The following is a 21,066-nucleotide window of genomic DNA, read 5'->3' as shown; positions in this document are numbered from 1 at the left end:
AGAAAGGGTTCTGTACTTTGAACATCTGGGTTCTAGCCTTGACTCATGCTACAAACAGGAATTATATCTGTATTAGCCTGTTCATACACTGTTATAAAGAAGTACCTGAGGCTGGATGATTTATAAAGAAAAGAGGTTTAATTGTGGTATGATTCCACAGGCTGTACAGGAAGCATGGCTGGGGAGGCCTTAGGAAACTTGCAATCATGGCAGAAGGTGAAAAGGAAGGAATCATGTTTTCTCATGGCCAGAGCAAGAGGAAGAGAGGGAATGGGGAGGTGCTACACACTTTTAAACACCCAGATCTCATGAGAACTCACTCACTGTCACAAAAACAGCAAGGGGGAAGTCTACCCTCATGATCCAATCACCTCCCACCAGCCCCCTCCTCCAATATTGTGGATTACAAATTGACATGAGATTTGGGTGAGGATACAAATCCAAATCATACCAACATCCCTACTCTACTTACTTCATAACCTTGGTGGGAGAATCAGGTGGCATGGAGATGAAGGTAAATGGTTACAGTAAAGAGGACTACTCATGGTCTGAAAGTGGGAGAGTGATTAACACAACGCTTTTAGAGGGAATAAAGACAGAAGTTTTTAAAAAATGTATATTCCATCACCAAACTATATATATGAGTGTTTATTGTACTCAAGATTTTAAATATCAAAAAGATACAATTTAAATGAACATATGTGAGAACTGGTTAAATAAATTAATGAAATATTAAATGATTGTTAAAAATCATATCTATGTATAGGTATATATAAGAAAGTATAATACTTTTTTTGGTAGGGTACATAGGAAATATACAAGTGGTTACCTTTGGGGCAGAGCTTGGGGAAAGCTTTTAATTTTCATCTTATGCTAGCCTACTCTTGGATTTTCATGCCATCATGCCATGTACATGGATGGGGAATAGGCTTATGGGAGGTTTTCCTTTTGTCTTTACATTCTCCTCTATACACACATTCAACACACACACACACAAACACAAATATAGAAATAATGTTCAAAGAAAGATGGAAGTAGACAGTCTAAAGAGGAGAAGATACTAGAGAATTTTGTGCCCTTAGCCTAGTAATAAAGGGTAGAAGCTCCAGAGCAGAAAAAGTTGGGTTTGCATCCTGGCCAAGCCCCATTCTAGTTCTGTCACCTGGGGAAAATTACTTGAACTCTCCAAACTTCAGGTTCGCTGTATAAAATTGAGGGCAATACCTACCTTTTAAGCCTATTATGAGAGTGAAATTATAAAATAAATAATGAATAACAATAATGCATAATCAATAATGCATAAAGGCACATACAGCTTGCAACATGGGAAACCCTCATTAAGTTATGTTTATAGCTATTGTTTTTGTTATTATTATTAACATAATTATTATTACAATTAAGATAGCTAACATCTTTAAATCTCTTTCTTCTTTAAGAAGACTATTTCAAGAGATAGTCCCTCAGCCTTGTTCAGGGCTAGTTTTAGGCAAAAGAAATGTGAATGTGCTCCCAGTATGGCTTAGCTGTTATAGCCAAAAGGCTCAGGACGTTCAGGGTAACCAAGTCTATATGCTGAAGCAACAGATTTCATTTGAAACATTCCCCACGTACCTTCTATGGCCCTGAGTGTCAGCCCATGTTGCATGGAACTCTCAGCTGAGACATGGCTTCTTAACCAGCTCACAACATTTAGCTTTTCCATTATTATAATAAGCTCCAGTGCCAGGTTCGGACTCCAGAATCCCTGGTCTTCAGATTAGTATCCTTCAGTGGACCCATGGCTTAGTGCCTCCCCAGAATAGAATTTTCTAGAGTTTGGAAAAGTTAAAGTGCACTCCTGACCCAAAACCATTTCTTGACTCTGAAAAGAAATTGTTCCGGGAAGTGCTTCAGGGCAAAGCTTTGGAGGAGCAGCTTTCCATTTTGCCTTGAATTGCAAACTCACATTAAAAAACATTGAGGATAATAAACTGGAAATTCAATTACCAGGCTTGAAGCCAGAACACCGCACACTCGATTTGGATTTGCATCTTAACTTATAGCTTGTTCTTGCCAATATTACTTACAATCCAGACCTTTGCTCATGGTATAAAAAGCACTTCATGAACAGATGATTTCTCCCCAAGTGCTTTTTGATGGACCTGCCCAAATGTCAATTTGGGTATGAGTTTAAATTAGGAAGAAATTTAAAATATTTCTCTCTTTTATTTATAAGTTTTTATTTTTGCACTTTGGGAATCTAGAGAACTACAGGACAAGAGTTTCAAATTCTAACGGCGTTGAGTGTCTCCTCTTGGATACCAGTCAGGGTTTCTATTGGACCTACATTCCAATGGTTTTACAAACTCTCATGTGAGGCTGTTAGTCACTTTTCCTAATGAAGATGATTCCTAATATGAGGGGTGGATAAAGAATAAGTGGATATGTGGTAGCCCTGCCAAAGAAACCAACTTTGAGTATAAATTTTTGTTAAAATAAATGTTAGTTGAACCCTCAGAGATAGAGGGTAGAATGATGGCTACCAGAGGCTGGGAAGGGGAGCAGGGAGAGGAGGAAAAAGTAGGAATGGCTAATGTGCGCAGAAACATAGATAGAATGAATGAGACCTAGTATCCGATAGCACAAGGTGACTACAGTCAACAATAATTTATTGCATATTTTAACGTAACAGAAAGAGTATAATGGGATCATTTGTAACCCAAACAAATAATAAATGATTGAGGTGATGGATATCCCATTTACCCTGACATAATTACTATATGCTGTATGCCTGTATCAAAATAATTATGTACCCCATAAATATATACATCTACTATGTATCCATAAAAATGAAAAATATAAAAATCTAAGTAAAAAAAAGACAAAAAAAGAGTATAAAATTTTGGCTGGCTTTGAATGTTTCATTAACTCAGGTATCCAGTTGCAAGTGTCCATGAATCTGGATAAATAACTCTAAAGGTAGATCTTCTCAATCCCTGAAGCATAGTATGGCTTAGCCCTGAAGGGCGCAGGCAGTACTTCCTGGGTGTAAACCGCAGCTCTGTCACTTAGCAGCAGTGTCAATATAGACAAGTTGCTTAAACTTTTGAGCCTCAGTTCTCTCATCTATGAAATTGGTATGCAGATGAGAGAGCTTCGTTTACAGGGTTGTGTAGTGACTAAAGACTTAATCATGGATGTAAAGTTCTTAGAATAGTGCTTGGCACTAGTAAGCACTCAGTAAATATTAATTTTTATTGTTATCAGATGGGACTTGTAAAAGTTTTCAAGAATAATTACATGATTCTGCCTGGGATAGAGAAAACAGTGGTTTCTCTTTGGATGCCTTCCAGGAATTTTGGCTTCTCTCTAGAGCGGTGAATCTCAATCTTGGATGCATATTGGTATCACCTGGTGTCAAAGTATAATTTTCACAAGTTGAAAGCTTGACTCTCATACAAATGTATAGTGAGTACTTGCCAAAGAGTTATTTAATTCATTTAAGGAGGGAGCCAGCAGGATAAGTTTCAACTGGTTCACAGAGAACTAGAAAGACCAAGTAGACATAGATCCTGAAAGAATGCTGGAATAAGATTGCTAGGTGAGTTACAAAATTGATTAATATTTTATGGAGAAGAAAACCCTGTAATCTTGGAATTAGACAGAAATTATTTGCATCTCAGCTAGTGAAAAAAGTATTTGCATTGTTAGCGTACAAGAATCTTTTGCATTGCATGTATCAGACTTTTATAATAGTTGTCAAACTTCAGCACATGTCAGAGTCACCTGAGAACTTGTTAGAATTACAGAAACACAAGCTCTATTCTATTTGAATAAGCTTGGGCCTCTGTTTGTTCTACAAGGCAACATCTGCTTTTACGGAGTTGTGTAATATCCTAAGTAAATATCCTAGTAAATAGTAAAATAAACAAAGGTACGTTCCTGTAAAGAATTAGGTAGTCTTTGGGCAGGCATGTTAAACAATCTTCGATCATGACAGTGAATGGCTATGTAGTCATCTCTTAACTTGTCCCCATGTTTTTGATTTTTTTTTCAGTACTGAGTTGCAATTAAAAAAACTACTTGTGGCTAGGTACCATCCCCAGCTTCTGACTAATTGACCTTAAGTATGACTTAGGAATCAAGGTCATAAAATTTCCCCAGATAATTCTAATATGCTGTCAAGGTTGACAGCCTCTGGTCTTTAAGTTTGCCTCATTTCCTGACTGCATTCTCCATTGTACTCAGTGTCAAGAACATGGTATGTACTCAATATTATGTATTAAAGACTTAATAAATTAAATGGGTACAGACCAATTTGGAATGACTGGAGTTGCAGTAGGCACAGATTTATTCACCCAATCTTCAATAGAAGTGGACGCTTCCAAGGGATGGTTATCGCCTCCTCTGTTTCAGGAAGACAGCAAAGACTTCCCCAGGTAGCATTCTTTTATAACTGGTTACACCATTCACACCACTGTACCCAATTTACAGGTCTCTTGGATGTGGCTAGACTATCTCTTCCTTCTCATCTGTTCTACACATTCTTTTTTCAGTCAAACACAAATCTTTTTTTTTTCCTGGAACATAATGGAAATATTAATCATTTACAAAAGTCTTAAAAGGGAACTTTCTTCACAGGGTAAAAATGATACTTTATTTGCTTCTGTTTTACTCTCACAACCTCAAAGGCTGTCATCACCCAATATTTTGCCACTTCAGGATTCTCACATCTTCCCCTCAAGGTGGAGCTTTCTGTATGGTGTTGCTGTAGGAAGTCAATAAGGTGAGTAGTTTAGGAAATGGACCCCTCAGCCCTCATTCCCTTATGAAGATCCATTCTTAAGGAGTCATCAGTCTTTTCCTTCGGTTGTCATTATTTCATTCTTCTCCTCCTCTTTGCTGTTGTTTGGTCATTCCGTAAGCAGGAATGAAAATTATCTTCACTACTGTCACCAGAATTCTTTTGCTGGGAGGAAGCTGCTTGATGTAAGAAAATAGCATCCCTAAGTCCTTGGGTTCAAAATGAGGCTCTGAGGGCATGGGAGTGCCTAGGACTTCGGTAAAGACAAGATAATGGCTGAGCTGCGTCAAAGAAAGTAGCTGCATCAAAGAGAGGTATTTGTTTCTGCTCCTGAGAGGGAGGACAAAAGACAAGGAGGAGCAGAGAAGAGACATGGTGATGGTGGAAATCTGGGCGCAGCACGAAGCTGGAGAGCTGGATAAAGGCTCTGGTGGCAGTGGGGCTAGGAGACTTGTGAGAACAGGCTGGCTTTGCTCATAGCTCTTGGAATTGCTGTGGCGTGAGTCCCACCTCTTTGCAACCCCGCTCCCCACCTCTTCAGTAAAGTCTATTTCTCACATATATGTCTAAGGTGAATATGTGGCCTATGTAAATTATAAAAAGTCACATAGAATTTTATGTGTGGATGAAGGTAACAGAGTCAACATACATGGAAATCATAGCCAATGCCAGGAGGAAACTGTGCTTATGGAAACCCAGGAGAGGATTTTGGATGTATTGAGGTACTAGAATGGAGTTCAAGGCAGTTCTATGTAGGGTTACACTGAATTCACCCTTTCCACAATGATTTAATGGAAGGATAAAGAGTAAATAGATCTCTGCTAGATACTGTGCAGGATTCCAAGACCACACAGAGACACCTCATCAAAGAACTAACAAGCTAGTGGAGGTGAGAGACATCTACAATGAGCTAAATCTTAACACCAGGAAGACTGTATCTTAGAAATGCAAAGAGTAAGAATAAATTCAAAGGAAAAAAGATCTCTTCTGATTAGGAAGACTGTGAAAGTCACGTGGAAAAATGGCTCCTGAGCTGAATTTGGAAAACTAAATAGCACTTAGATATGGGGATGAGAGAATATAATAACCACCACCATCATCATCATACCTCTGTATACATAGGGATACACCTACGTAACCACCACCCCCGTTAAGATATACAAAATATTTATCGCTTTAGTTTCCATATGTCCCTATCCAAGTGACGCCCCGTGACCCTTCACTCCAGACAAATATTCTGATTTCTGTCACCATGAATCAGATTTGTACATTATGCTGGCTGTTCACTTGCATTATCTCATTCGATCCTCATAAAAGCCCTTTGATGTAAGTAAATTGACTGTCTCCATTATACAGATGAGAGGCCAGGCTTGATTTAGTAAGTAATTTGCTCCAAATCGCATAGCTGGAATTTGGCAAAACTGGAACTTGAACCCAAAGCTAATTTTAAAGCCCAGACTCTTATCTAATTCACAGAGAGAATAACATAAGCAAGATGAAGGAAACTGTAAAATATGTATGGACAATAGTGAGTAATCTGGTGACAGTATAAGGTATATGAAGAAAGTAAAGTTTAGCTAAAATGTTCTGGTCTTCTATGGGTCTCTCTTCCATCCAGAAGTACTGTGTGTATCTGTAATCCTTCCACTTATAACTCTGACCCTTAAACCTGCAGGCTTCAGTCGCCTTGTAGATGATTTGTACATGTCAAAGAGTGTTCTATTTATGAGACACAGGATAACTCCCAGGTGGCCCCGTTAAATAATAAGTGTTGATTTCATAGTATTTGCTGTTATTTATACATATGCATGTACACATTTGTACAGAAATAAATACACATTGTACACACGGGCATCTGTGCTGAAGTATGCAGCCAAGTGTCAGCACATTATCAGATTTAAATTAGCTGCCTGGCTCTATTAATAGCCCTGGTTTTCCAGTTTCTGAAATTAAAGATCCCAGAACAGCTGGGCTAAAATCTGAACCAGAATGGAAGAATACAACCCTGTAAGCAGTAGTAGTCTGTCGATAACTGCTAAATAAAGTTTGTTGCTTCATAGGTTTGTGCAGATGCCTATAAAACAACCCTTGAAATGCTAAGTGCTTTTTAAAAACAGCATAATCTTCAACCAGGGAAAGGGGTTGATTATGCCTTATCAATCATTTTGAAAACCTCGCTGACATCCCATTAAAATTTGAAAGCAGGGCTGAATCCAGGAGCAGATAGTGTCCATGCAGGCCACATGGCTTCATGAAAGGGCAGTAAGAAGCTTTCTACCCACCTATCAAAGTTTCTTTCCTGCCAGTTTATTATTTCTGGAATCCCAACATTAAACATTTGGACTTTTAAAATGCAATGCTGTCTTAGCTCATTCTGTGTTGCCATAAAAGAATACCTGAGGCTGGATTTTTTTTTTTTTTTTTTAAGATGGAGGGGCTGGAGTGCAGTGGTGCAATCTGGGCTCACTGCCACCTCCTCCTCCTGGGTTCAGGTGATTCTCCTGCCTCAGCCTTCCCAGTAGCTGGGATTACAGGCACCCGCCCAGCTAATTTTTTGTATTTTTGGTAGAGACAGGGTTTCACCATATTGGCTAGGCTGGTCTCAAACTCCTGACCTTGCGATTTGCCTGCCTCAGCCTCCCAAAGTGCTGCAATTACAGAAGTGAGCTACCATTCTTGGCCCAAGGCTGGGTAATTTATAAAGAAAAATGGTTCTGCATGGCTGTATTAGAAGCAAGGCACCAGCATATGCTTCTGGTGAGGACCTTGGGAAGTTTCCAATCATGGTAGAGGGGGAAGAGACGCCACATGTGTCACACGGTGAGAGAGGGAGCAAGAGAGAGAGGAAAGGGATGCCATGCCCTTATAAACACCCAGCTCTCTCAGGAAATAATGGAGTAAGGATTCACTCATTACCACAGGACCCACACCAAGTCATTAATGAGGGATCCACCCCCATGGCCCAAACACCTCCCATTAGGTCCCATCTCCAACACTGGGGATCAAATTTCAATGTGATATTTGGAGGGGACAAACATCCAAACCATAATACAGTTCAATCCAATATCCCTTCTACACTTGATTCCTTGACTTCCTAAGTACTATGTGCTCCTGCCTCACTGCTTCTTGAACGTGTAGTACGTGGTGTTTGCTCTGCCACTTAGTTCACGCTGTTGACTAACTCCATAAGTCCTTCCTTCTTTTGCCGGACAAAATGCCAGTCACTGTTCAAAGCTCATCTCAAATCACCCATCCCATGACATTTTCAAGATACTCCTCCACTGTTTTCCTACCTGCCCAGGCAGAATAAATCACATCTGCCCTGATCTTCCCTCAGAACTGTGTTCTTGAACTATGGTTACAAGTGTTACATCTTTTCATGGTGTGCGTCTCTTGCTAGAGTGAGAGAACATTTTAGTTAAACTTTACTTTCTTCATATACCTTATACTGTAACCAAATTACTCATATCTACTGTGGCCTTAAAGTGTGAACCTGAGGCTGGGAGTATTTGTTTTACCTGGGAGATAGAACATCAGAATTTCAGGTGCTTCCTCAGGTCTTCTGCATCACAAACTCATTTTACTAATATCCCAAGGTGGATTCACATAGACACTAACATTTGAGAGAGCTGCCCTAGAGGACAGAGAACATGGCTTAGTGAACCTGTACTCACTCATAGCACCAAGCAGGCTATGTATTCATATGCAAGTAGATGCAAGGAGCCACAGGCCAGACACTGTATTAAGAGCCAATGATTTAAAATGACCAGGACATGAAGCATGTAAACTAGAGCACTTATAAGTGCTGTTAGAGGTTAGAATTCCACAGATGAAGTAAGAAAAGGCCAAGTCAATTGAAAGCCTTGAAAAGGCTTTATGAGTCCCAAAAACACAAAACTGGAAATTATTCAATAGGTTCCTTTACTGTGGGACATCTCAGAGCACTTGAATGCATTTGTGTCTTGTGACTCTACAACATGTATCATGCCTCAAACTTAATTAATCATAAAAAATATTTATACTTTTACTTATTTACTTACTTATGCATGGCCAATCTTGTGGGATTGTTTTTCAAAACATACATTGGAAATCACTAGTCCACTTCCACATGTTTGGATTTTACTTTATTTGACCTGGTGACAGTATTTGTAATGTCTTCCCTAGTGAATGAACTATTGAACACCTAACTTTCTTCTCAACCAAATTGTAAGCTCTTGAAGAAGAAGGAGAATCTTACACTCATTTGTTTTTCTACTCCAGCTTTCACATTGCTACTCAGTCAGAATTTTCTGAAGGTTGTCCTGTGTCTGCCTTGCAACCAAGCAAAGCATGAAGGCAGGGTGGATTCTTGATTGAGAACAAGCGCCATGGGGTTTAACATAGTAAGGAATTTTAACATCGTAAGGAAGGCACTTGAATGCAGGTTGTAATCCTGGCTCAGGTCCTAGCTGTGTTGATTTTGAACTGGTCACTTACCTTCTCTAGGTACTAACGGTCATTTCACGTGTTAAGCATAGCTACTGTTTGACAGTGTCCTATGATGTCAGGATCTGCAAGTTTATGAGTCTTCAACAGATATGAGGAAGGCTGATGGCTCATGCCTCTACTCCCAGCACTTTGGAGGCTGAGGCAGACAGATCAACTGAGATCAGGAGTTCGAGACCAACCTGGCCAACATGGTGAAAACCCTTCTCTACAAAAATTCAAAAATTAGCCAGGTGTAGTGGTGGGTGCCTATAATCTCAGTTACTCAGAAGGAGGGTCACTTGAACCTGGGAGGTGGAAGTTGCAGTGAGCCAAGATCATGCCATTATACTCCAGCCTGGGCTATAGAGTGAGACTCAGTCTCAAACAAACAGACAACAATAACAACAACAACAACAAAAACAAAGAAACCAGATATGAGATACAAGTAGAGACATTCGAATTGAATTTTAGGGAAAATTCTTTACTCTGCTTTTCTGAAAATAGCTTTTGACAAGTAGAAACAATAAATATTTTAGGATGATTTATATGAGAGCCATTCCAGAGGCTATAGGATGCATATAAAATCTTCTAGAGAGAGATTTTTCAGGCCTGACATTCTTTTATCTGTAAAATGGGAATAATAACATTGGTTTCCCTTTGTCATTATTCATTTGGAACTTTAATAAATCTGATAAGATTTAACCTTACTAATTTTAAAAGCAGCCACTAAAATATAAAATTAGACTACAATCACAACAACAAAATGTTGAATATGCACTGAATTCTAAAGTATTGTTAACACAAGACTAAAAAAAATAATATCATACACTTATTTAACATGGGTCTTCCAAGCTACTCAAAGCACTTCACCCTGGCTACCTGAAATATTAATATCGTCATTTTATGGATGGAGGAACAGAAGTGCAGATTGGGGGTAGCTTAGTCAAAAACCACGGATGTCCTATTCTGAGCTGGGCATTGTCCCTGGGTCTCATGTTTCCCAGTCTGGCCTTTTACCCTCCAAGAGGTATGCAAAGAATGTTCATTTGACCTTCAGCCTGGTTGAAAAAAGCTGTCTCCGCCCTGAAATATGTGTATGTGCAGGGTGAGTTGCATATTTATATGATTTCCTGAAACCGGCAGATAAACCATGATAATTGGAAATGGCTGGTGTGCATTGGCAGATTTGAAATACCGTAGCACTTAATGTAAGTACCAATGCTTCTCGTGATAAGCAGCCTTCACTTACCCGAAATTGAGGCCCGTGATTAACTGGCAATTGGCTGATATTAATTATGAAGCATGCCCTATTAATCTCTCTGCTGATGGGACCCTGGGCAGGTCTGAGACCAGCCTAGGTCTGCAGGGGGACTGAGTTGGGAACATGCAGGAGAGCCTGGTACCCTCCCTCTCAGTCCATATCTGCTTCCTAGTTCCTGGCAGCCCCAGTTGCATGTATTTCAAGCTCCATTTCCATCTCAGTGAGGTTATGTCCAATGTGATTGTACCTTCCCCTGTCAGGGCCCATCCACCAACCTTGCTGTTTTATCTCCCCCTTGGCCTTCAACATTGGAGGACTTGTAGAGCCTTATGATGTGCTAAACATTAATATTCACTAACTTGCTCCAGGGAGCTACGCTTCGCCGAGCGCATTTTCACCTGAAAGGAGTTGTTTAATATAAACATTTGGTTAATATTCTGTACATTTGAAAGTATTTTATCAGCATTGGTGTAGGACCAAAAGTCATTTAAATTCAATGGGAACTGATTATGCACCCAGAATCGGTCCTTTCCAAAAGAGCATGTTTCCCCCCTAATATAATGTATACATTATCAAACTCACTTACACGGTTGATGGGAACACTTTGTGGACAAACCTGCAGCCCTGCATTTCTTCTAAGTATTCATCAGCTCTGATGCTGGTGTTAAATGAGGAAAATATTATACAATATTGCTTTAAAAGCTGTCTAAATATAATTATCAACATCCCTGGAGTGATAATAATTATCATAACAAGAGTTCATCAGAGGAAGCACATGGTTTGATGAGGATCCTCTACTCTCGAGTTACCGCCCCTTCACAGAAAAAGAATACAATAATGTTTCTCTCCTTCTTTACCCGTCTAAACAACCTTAGCTCTCTGAACTGTCTTTCGGTCAATTTTTCTTACATGTATCTCTTACACTCATTATCGCAAAGAATTGTTAGATAGACAAACAAGCAGTTCCAATAAGGGTTGGAATAGATAAATGAAAACTACATTCCTATGTGTCTACTGAGATTTACTGGAATTATATTCCATATTTTTGGTAAAGTTTTCACAAAAGCAATTGTTTCTTTCTACTTAAGGTCCCTGTTGGATACTGATTTTTCTTTCAACTTTTTTTTAAACTTGGAAATATAACTTACTGGAGAATAAATTGAAATATATATATATATATATATATATATCTACACACACATATATATATATTTCTTCTTCAAGAGCTTACAATGTGGTTGAGAAGAACAGTTAGATGTTCAATACTTCATTCATTATGGCAGACAATTCAGATACTGTCACCAGGCCAAACAAAAGGAAATCTAGACATGTATTTATATGTACACATAACATAAAAATCTGCATGGCCACTACTCGCCTACTTTTTAATAGCAACTCTCTCCCTACCCTATATTTTACTGTAGTGTATACTGTATTCTTAAGTGTAAGAATAAGTTTACTATATTCTTAAGTGTAACTGGAGTTTGTTCATTTTCAATGATGATAAATGAATTTTTGGATGAATTGTCAATAATATTGACAGGCACTTGGGAAATTTCTGTCTGTGTCTATTACAAGCTATGGTGCTGGGAGCATCCTCATTGGTGTATATACACAATTGTACGCATATCTTGGAGTGTAACTGTTAGGTAATAATTTTTGCATTTCTTTTGTTTTATTGGATAATACCCAACTATTTTCCAAAGTGGTGGCAGCAGCTTTAGTTCCTCCCAGCAGCATAAGAGAGTTCTGGGTGTCTCACATCTTCATTAATACTTGATATTGCTGAAATTTTAAATTTGAACCAATCTGGTGAGTGCATTGTGGTATCCTATTATAGTTTTAATTTGCATTTTTCTGGATGTGGATGAGATTAAACACATTTTGACTGCTGGGAATTCTTTGGTGACGTGTCTCTTCAAGCCCTTTGCCCATATGTGGAGTGGGCTGTCTGGTTGACTTGGTGATTTGATAAAAGAATGACAGCCCTATTATTGTGTATATGTACAAAGTACTCAGCATTGCCATCTGCAACTTTTACACAATATAACCATGATAAAGACAAAACCATGAATGGTGTACATTGCCTAGCTTAAGTCTGCTGGTTTGGATATTCTTATATATTTCCATAGTGAAAAAAATAAGGATTACTGAAGACTACCATTAGGGTCATATCTCAACATCAAAAGTCCTTTGCTTGTAGTTGGAAGGGCTCTGACTCCTTCAAGGACCATTTAGATTGCTGTAGCAGGGATTTAATAATGCATACCATAGAGTTCCAGAAAAAAATAAATTTCTCTATCAGTGAATAGCCAACTTATTCACAGGACCTTGGAAGAATACCAAAAAGTAATCTCTTGGATTCAAGAAACACTCATTAGTGCTCTGACAGTGGGAACACTGGCGTCCTAATTGGCAACATAACCACATACATGACAGTCACAATGAGTCAGACCATGAAACACTCAGCCCAGAATTATTTATGGGGAGAGAGAGTTGGGCAAGAATATACCCAACTCACCCTCTGAGATGCTGCTTCAAATGGTCCAGACACTGTCAAATTCTAGAACTCTTTCAGGATTTATCTCCTACAAGTAAACACTTCTTGATTCTATCGGTGATCTTAGAATCCATACATTCCCTCTCTGTGTCTCAAGTTCCAGTCTCTAAGAAAGGTCATTGGTGGTTCCAGTTGCCCGATCCTCCCCAAAGAATGTGTCTCTTCTTGACTACAAATCTTTTAAAAATCACTTCGTAGGCCATGTTTTAACTTATAGAGGACTGTATTTGGGTTAGATGCTGATTGGGATACTGGAGTAGTGGCTACCATATAAAAATCCTTTGCAAATATGTTTGAATAAAGGACATGGCTATGGCATGTGTTCACTGTCAGGCCCAGAACAGAGGCTCATATGATAACTTGTTGCTAATAGGATCCTTGGAATAGGTGGGGCTGCACAGCTCCTTCTGCTCTCTTCTCTTTTTGTGATGGAATCACTTGACTTGAAGCTGAACATATGGCAACTGTTGTCATATTACAGAAACCACTCCCTCTGCCATGGCAACCAAGGAATCAATGCACACTAAGGGCTTGGGCTTACTCAATAAACACACAATGGCATAATGTACAGGCATTTTGTTTGTTGTTTTTAGAATAGCTGTAGATAATTAATATGTGTCTTTAAACATGTTTCTCAAGTCTTTCTGTTAAGAGAGATGCTTGGAATTTATGTATCTTCTTTTACTTCATTTCTGAAGCAATTCCTTAATGAAAACACATTTTATTTCCAAATTTCAGGGATATTATTCATCCCTAAATTCACTGGATTCAATTCTGTTTTCTCCCAAAGATCTTTGAAATTAATTCACCAATATATTGCTGCTAAATTTGATAAATAGCACAGGGATTAGAAGAACTGTCCTGATGCATCTAATACCTATAGACTAAATAATTTGGCTCAGGAGTGATGAGGATATCAGATACATGCTTTCTGCTTAGTATTTTAAGGGTACATGTTTAGTTTTGCTCCTGTGTTCATCTTGGTGCGTTCTTTCCTCGCTCAGTTCCGAAAGAAAATTGCATACTATTGTCTATACAAAAGTAGTTCCATTACATAAAGGGTTGGATGGGGAAGAAATAAAAGGGGGAAAATTTCTGTGAGAAAGCATTGCCAGGGGCTGTTTCTTCAGGCTTTACATAACCTCGTTCCAAGAAAAACCAAGCCAAAGTGTTGAAAGGAGCAATAATAACTGGGACTAGGAGGCATAAAAGTTTGGTTTCCACTTCTGCCTTACTTTCATTGTCCCCAGCCCCTCAGACAGAGCTGAGTAGAACAGGCTGTGGTGCAAAAGGCCTTTCTGGATGAAAACCATGTTTCTTTAGCCCTCAGCAGTGCGCTGTTTTCTCTGTGTCATGCTCACCCATTAGCATTTTAATCTAGCTTCATATGGCACTACTCTGCAGACGGAATTGCTTTCTTGCCTTTGTTTGTTGTATGAGTGACAAACATGATGGCATTTTCATGATTGGGAAAATGCCATGAAGTTGTAAAAATGAGGTGACTTCTTCTTGCCAAGCCCCAAGAATGGGAAAGCAGAAATGGCTCCAATAAAGACTGCAAATGTTCCCAATATTAAAATGCTGAGGAGACTTTCTCTGGTCAAAATGAGAAGGTCTGGTGGAGCCTAGAGACTCAGACATGATCCTGAATTTCTCTATCTTCTAAATGGGATGTGGCTCATCCGACTCTTCAGGAAGTCATTCAATCAATCCTTTCTTTAATATGGACATCTCCTTCTTTCTGTGGCTTCTAAGAAGCATTGGAAAATAAGATACATATTTACATATTGCTTTGGTGGCATAATGGTGAGTTGGTAGGCTGTTCACTCTTATAAAGCTATTTTCAAATTGAAGGGTTTCTGTTTTATGACTTCATCACTCCTTGAGGTCTGTACATTCTAACTTACATTTACCTGGTATTTCCCAAGAAATTGCGTATGGATTGGGTCTGTAAGTAAACAACCTCCCAATAGGAGATTTTAAGTAGAAAAAAAAAGTGACAGTTTTGGGGATGGGAAGCAAAGAAACTATTGACAAAAAGACTCAAACTCTGTCAAATATTTTTAGAGATTTATTCTGAGCCAAAGATGACTGACCATGGCCTGTGACAGCCCTCAGGATATCCTAAGAATATGTGCCCAAGGTGGTCAGAGTACAGCTTGGTTTTATATATTTTAGGGAGGCATGAGACATCAGTCAAATACATTTAAGAAATACATTGGTTTTGTTCAGAAAGTCGGGACAACTCAAAGTGGGGACTTCTAGGCTATAGGTAAATTTAAATATTTTCTGGTTGACAATTGGTTGAGTTTATCTGAAGATCTGAGATCAAAGGAAATGTTGAGGTTAAGATAAAGGATTTTGGAGATCAATTTTTATTGTGCAGAGAAAGCTCTCAGACAGCAGACTTCAGAGACAGCAAGTTGTAAAATGTTTCTTACTGGATCTAAAAGGGTGCCTGGCTCTTAGTTGATTGTCTCCTGGATCTGAAAAGGAAGGAAAGAAAACAAAGGAGAAAGGGAATTCTCTATAGAATGTGGATTTTTCCCACAAGAGACTTTGCAGGGCGATTTCAAGGTGTGGCAAGGGAATATATTTTGGGGTAAAACATTTTGACCTTCTTCTTTGTTATGCCAGAGTCAGATTGGAAAGTAAATTACGATATACAGGGTTAAATAAGACCCATCTAATGAGAATTTATGGTTTGTAGGGCATGACTCCCCAGACTCCTTAGATAGAAATTTGAGCAAGATAAAAAAAAAAAAATCAGAGCTTAGTCTTCAAAACGATCTTATAAAGCCTGTCTCTTTTCTATACAGTGTATATTTCTAAGCACTTTGTATCGTTTTAATATTTGTTGAGATGTCTTCAGGTGATGTGTACAGTCTAAGTGATGAATATCCAATAACTGTTCAACAAACCTTCAGTCACCATCCAGAGTTCATGAAAGACATAGCTCATCAAGCACAATACTCTTTCTTGCTGAACCACAACACAGTCTCAGAATATTTTTCAGGGTGACATTGCATGCAGACTCTACCAGTTGATCATGGTTGCAATGCAAGATGAAATAACCTGCCCTCCCTGGACTGGGCTCAGCCAGTGATGTGGTTCCTCTTCTTAGGATGAGTGGCCAGATATAGAAGACAACCTTAGTATGGAAAATATAAATATTCAACTTTTTCTGCAGCTCCTTCCTCCTTCTGCTTCTAGTAAAGCATTACAGATACAGCAGGGGCACCTTTGATAGGCAAACATAGTTTCTTCCGTCTCAATCCAGGTTACCTCCTCCCTTATGTCCTTGTGCCTTCTCTCAGCATTCCTCAAGGATTTGGGTTGCTTTCTCATGGTGCATCCTCTAATCCCTAATGGAGTTCTGGGTCTACAGGCATGGTAGGCAGAATTCTGAGATGGTCTCGACAATTCTTGCCCCACTAGTGTTCACATTCTTTACTCTCATAATCAGGTTGCCTACTATGACAAAGGTGAAGGGATTCTGCAGATGTAATTAAGGTCCCAAAGAAGTTGATCTTGATTTAATCACAAGAAAGATTATCATGGAGGGCCTGATCTAATCAGGTGAGTTGTTCAAAGGCCAGGACCTTTATAAATAAAGAAACAGAAATTCTGCTTGCCTTGAAGGATAAAACAGTCACGTACTAAGCTACCTGTGCAAAGGGCCAAGTGGCAAGGGCCTGAGAGCAGCCTCTAGCTGCTGAAAGCAGTCCCTGGCCAACAGCTAGCAAGAAAATTGGAACCTCAGTCATACAGTCACAAGAAGATAAATTCTTCCAACAATCTGGAGGAGCTTGGTGGTGGACATTTATGTTGTTCGTCTCCAGGTGGTGATGTAAATGACCAAAATCTTGTTTTCAGCTTTGAGGGTACCCAGCTAAAACATGTCAAGCTCCTGACCCACAAAACCTGTGAGGTAATGAATTTATGGTGTTAAGTTTGCAGCCATTCATTATGTAGTAATAGAAAATGAAGGCATGACTTACCTGACCCTTTCTACTGCCTCTCAAAATCAGCAAATGGTTTCTTTTGAGTGTCTTGCTGTTTTTTTGTATAGGAAAAAATAGCACAGTATAAGAACAACAACCAGTGATAATATTGAAGGAATTAAATTTCACAAGCTCTTATGTCACAATAGTTATTTCTAGTCCATACGAAAACCTAGAGATGGGATCATCACTCTCACTCTTCTTTATTACCCTGGGGCAGATACTGCTTGTCCAAAGATGGAATGGGTGGAATCCCTGTCTTAGGAAATACCCAGTGGTGACGTAAGGTGAGCCTTGTCTTAGAGAAAATCTTAACAGCCCCCAAGCTCTCCTTGGTGAATTCTCTTATTTGCAAGTGTTAAAGTGATTTACCCTGCCTTTAACTCCACTCCCTGCTCTTTTCCATGTACACCTTATCTCCTCATGAAGGGGCACTGCTTTTCCAAGCCATTTAGTAAGAAACGAACATTATTAATCATTCACATTTTGAAAAGCTGCAGACAAGAGTCTGTTTTTTCATGTGTCATTCATTGCTTGGGGTAGCCAAGTTTATCATATATACCTATCACAGAATTTCTTACGATGGATAAAATGGGTCCTCTCTCTTTTTTTGGGAAGGTCTTTTTGAGTCATTTTTATTTGGGACTTCTGTTAACTTATACTCTAAATTGGGGAGTGATAATATAATAATTTTACCTACTTCATAAGGTTTTGTGAAGATTCAATTAGGAAATACGTGGTAAGTTCCTAGCACCATAAAGCACATAACACATGCTTAATAAATCTTAGCCATTATCATAATGATTATATTCAATATCTAGTATGCCTCCAGTAGTATGCAAGACCTTCAAGAGGGAAAGCAAAAATTATTTTGTACCAGCTGCATACGTCACAATAGAGACCTTTAGGTTCAACGTCACAATGCTCCTGTCATTCAGCAGTGGGTGGGGCTTGGAGACAGGCTATAAATTGGGGCACCTGAGCTTGCAGAATCCAGACAACCAAACTCCATCAATCAAAAGAAACTTAATCCAGGGAGGTAGGGTAGGGGGTTGAGATCAGGAGGGGTCATTTATAAAAATCTCTTATTTTGCGTTTTTTCTAGACTATTGAAGAAATAAGGGAATAGAGTGAATGGTTATAAAACTTCAGAATCATAAAAGTTTAATGTGAGAGTCCCAGTTGGTTATGAAGACCATGGGATATTGGTATTGGGTACTTAAAATATGCCAAATTGGAAAGAATTATGGGCTTTGCCAGAGTTCCTTCTCTTTCTAGGCATGTAGAAAGGCTTATTTACATCATTAGGTTTCCAGTGCTGTATATATACACGTGGGTACACACATGTGTAATATACCATAAGGCAGCATAGCTGATCACGGACCTTAAGGTATGTTTCTTTGTCCTTTCTATCAGTTCACAAATTATACGTAGGCAAGAAGCGTTGCCTTATAGACCTTCGATTTTCAGTTTTCTGCTGTTTGGTCTGTATAATCTTTGTGTTTTACATTTTTAGCCCTTTGAAAAAATGTCATCCTTTTCCCAGGGTTCTTCTGCTCACTGGGTCAGAAGCATCCAATTACCTGTCGTCAGTTGCAGTTCAGCCATGTTAATACTAAAAGTATAAGAATATCATAGTCCCAGAGTGATGTAAAGACCTTTCCAAGGAAGATGAGATACCCGGAGGCTGTGAAGGGGAAGTCTGAAGGATTTGACCACGTTAAAATGAAAAGCTTCGGTTAGCAAAACACCAGAAACAAATTCAAAAGATAAAATACACTCTGGAGAAGCCCATTCTCTCAACACATCTGACAGTTCACAAGCAGCAATTGCAGTCCAGCTTAAAAATGAAGAAAATGGTAGGAAAATAGGCAATGTGCACTGAGGCAATATATAAGAAGAAACAGGAATGCCCAATTAACCAACAAAAGCCTGCTCAATCCTAACAAGTGAAGATAAAAGCTTAGTAAAGATGAAAATTTATTGAAGATAAAAATGGATACTCTGGCCATATATAAAAGCATTGTTGGTAAGAGAGTGGGGTAATTGACATGCTCCTGGTACATAATAGGCATTCAAAAACTTCTAATGAGTGAATACACTGGGGGTATCCACCAGCAATAGTAAAAAAACCCCATCAGTGCCTGAGTTTGTGGTCCAGAGTTTGAGCAGTGGTCTAACAAGACACAGGCTCTTCCTGTGTCACGGGCTCCACCTCTTAAGCAAAGAAGCATGCCTTATTTTGGTAACTCATCCAAATAGCAGAACTTTTTTTATTATTATTAATCTTATAGCATTTATTTGGTTAAGTCTGAGGCAGAACGTTTTTCTCCTTTGTAGCATCTTTGTTTTGTTTTGTTTTAATCCTTGACGTTTATTACCAAATTACATCTTGGTGATTTTTCAGGATCTGGATAGGCCTTTCTATTCTCAATTAAGTCTTTCTTTCCTTTAATTCAGGAATCTTTTAATCATGTCTTAATTTATTTTTCTGTCATCCCTCCCCATGCCATAAGCTACCAGTCACTGTACATGTTGGAGCTCTCTTTATTGTGGCATAGATCTCTAATGTCATATCTTTAGTCATTATTTTTTATCAGAGATTTCTGTTCTTCCAGGGACATCTGGCAATGTCTAGAGACACGCTACTGGCACCTATAGAAATGCTAGTGGCTTCAAATGGGTAGAGGCTAAAGATGCTGCTAAACATCCTGAAATGCCCAGGACAGCCACGGCCACAACAAAGAATTATTCAGTCCAAAAATGTCCATAGTGCTAAGGAGGAGAAATCCTGTCCTAGGGTCAAGGCTGGATGCTGATAAGGCTAATTTCAAGTGATTTCAAATGATTGTGGGGAAAGTACCCAGAACTTGACAGAAGCATTATGCAGATACTTCCTCTTGTAAATCATATTTCCCTAATGCTAATGCTGGAGCATTTGGAAGTATGTGTATAAATATTTGAAGTACAAAACCAGAGAGATGCCCTTATGTATTTAGCTTCTAGTTTTAAATAATAGATACTACAATAAACCTTTATTATCTGACATGCTCTGGGTTTGTGCTTTTTGTGTGGGTTACATTTTCTAGTTAATGAATGTTTAACCACAAAATATGTTTGTTTCAAGCTTTGTTTTTTAAAAAGATAGCATTTTCTAACTGAGGTGCTTTTAATGTCCCTGGATCATGAAGTAAGTTGAAAACCCTTAAATCCTGTATAAATGAAAGAGGGGGGAGTATTATGGTTATGAACACAATTTTTTCTAGGTATCAGATTGGACTAAAATGCTAACTGAACACAATGTTAGAATTTCTGAAAGTGATTTTAAAAATAAAAGTCAACATCTAACAATTAATAAACATCTGTCTAAAATTTTATTAAGCACTTCAGTCATGTGTACAACACTCTTACCCTGATTAAGAAACTCTATAAGACTAATGAACTGATCTGTATTCACTTTACCTCTTTTTTTCATAAATGCACATATTTGAGTAGTTGCTGTTCTAATTGTTTGCAAATTCATTTGCATGATTTCCTTCAATATTTCATAGAACCTACAAAATTAATTACTTGATCTCATAAGAATAAGCACCCTGTCTCCTCCCTTTCTGTATTAAGGCTAATTTAAAGGGAGGAATGTAATTTAATAGAATATCATTGTTTACTCACATTACACATGCATAATGAGATCTCAGTAGGAATGGATGCTGAATGCTACCTTTGAGAGTCAATTAGTACCTTGGGGCAAAAATATGATAGTCTAACCATGTAGTCATTAAGACTTCCCAGATGATAGACTTCAAATGCCCAAACCTGTAGTTTCTAGAGTTCCTCTCAACTCTTCTAAAATACTAAAAAGCAGGTTCAGAGGAGGTTGGGCAAAGGTTACAGGAGCCAGAAGTCTCCATCCTCATCACTGTATTGGTTTGTCTGGGTGGCATAATTTGCAAATCTCACTGATACCCTACACTTGATACAATAATGTGATAAG

General features: G+C 38.6%; 2 long non-coding RNA genes across 2 annotated transcripts; one reads left to right on the top strand and one right to left on the bottom strand.

Moving 5' to 3' along the window:
- Positions 1-4,309: 4,309 nt before the first annotated feature.
- On the bottom strand, positions 4,310-17,898 carry LOC116534875. The gene is made up of 4 exons (XR_004261926.1): positions 17,776-17,898; positions 8,302-8,417; positions 7,257-7,265; positions 4,310-5,064 (listed from the first exon to the last, which is right to left on the bottom strand). It is a non-coding gene; the product is annotated as an uncharacterized LOC116534875 (long non-coding RNA).
- Positions 17,899-18,070: 172 nt separating this feature from the next.
- LOC116534874 lies at positions 18,071-20,116 on the top strand. Its single transcript, XR_004261925.1, has 3 exons — positions 18,071-18,114; positions 18,354-18,465; positions 18,622-20,116. It is a non-coding gene; the product is annotated as an uncharacterized LOC116534874 (long non-coding RNA).
- Positions 20,117-21,066: the final 950 nt, after the last annotated feature.

Source organism: Sapajus apella, unplaced genomic scaffold (assembly GCF_009761245.1).
Source record: "Sapajus apella isolate SASKATOON/1434 unplaced genomic scaffold, GSC_monkey_1.0 scaffold90, whole genome shotgun sequence".
In the NCBI taxonomy this organism is placed as follows: domain Eukaryota; kingdom Metazoa; phylum Chordata; class Mammalia; order Primates; family Cebidae; genus Sapajus; species Sapajus apella.
Note: the sequence above shows the minus strand (reverse complement) of the source record. Positions and strands in the feature narration are given on the sequence as shown.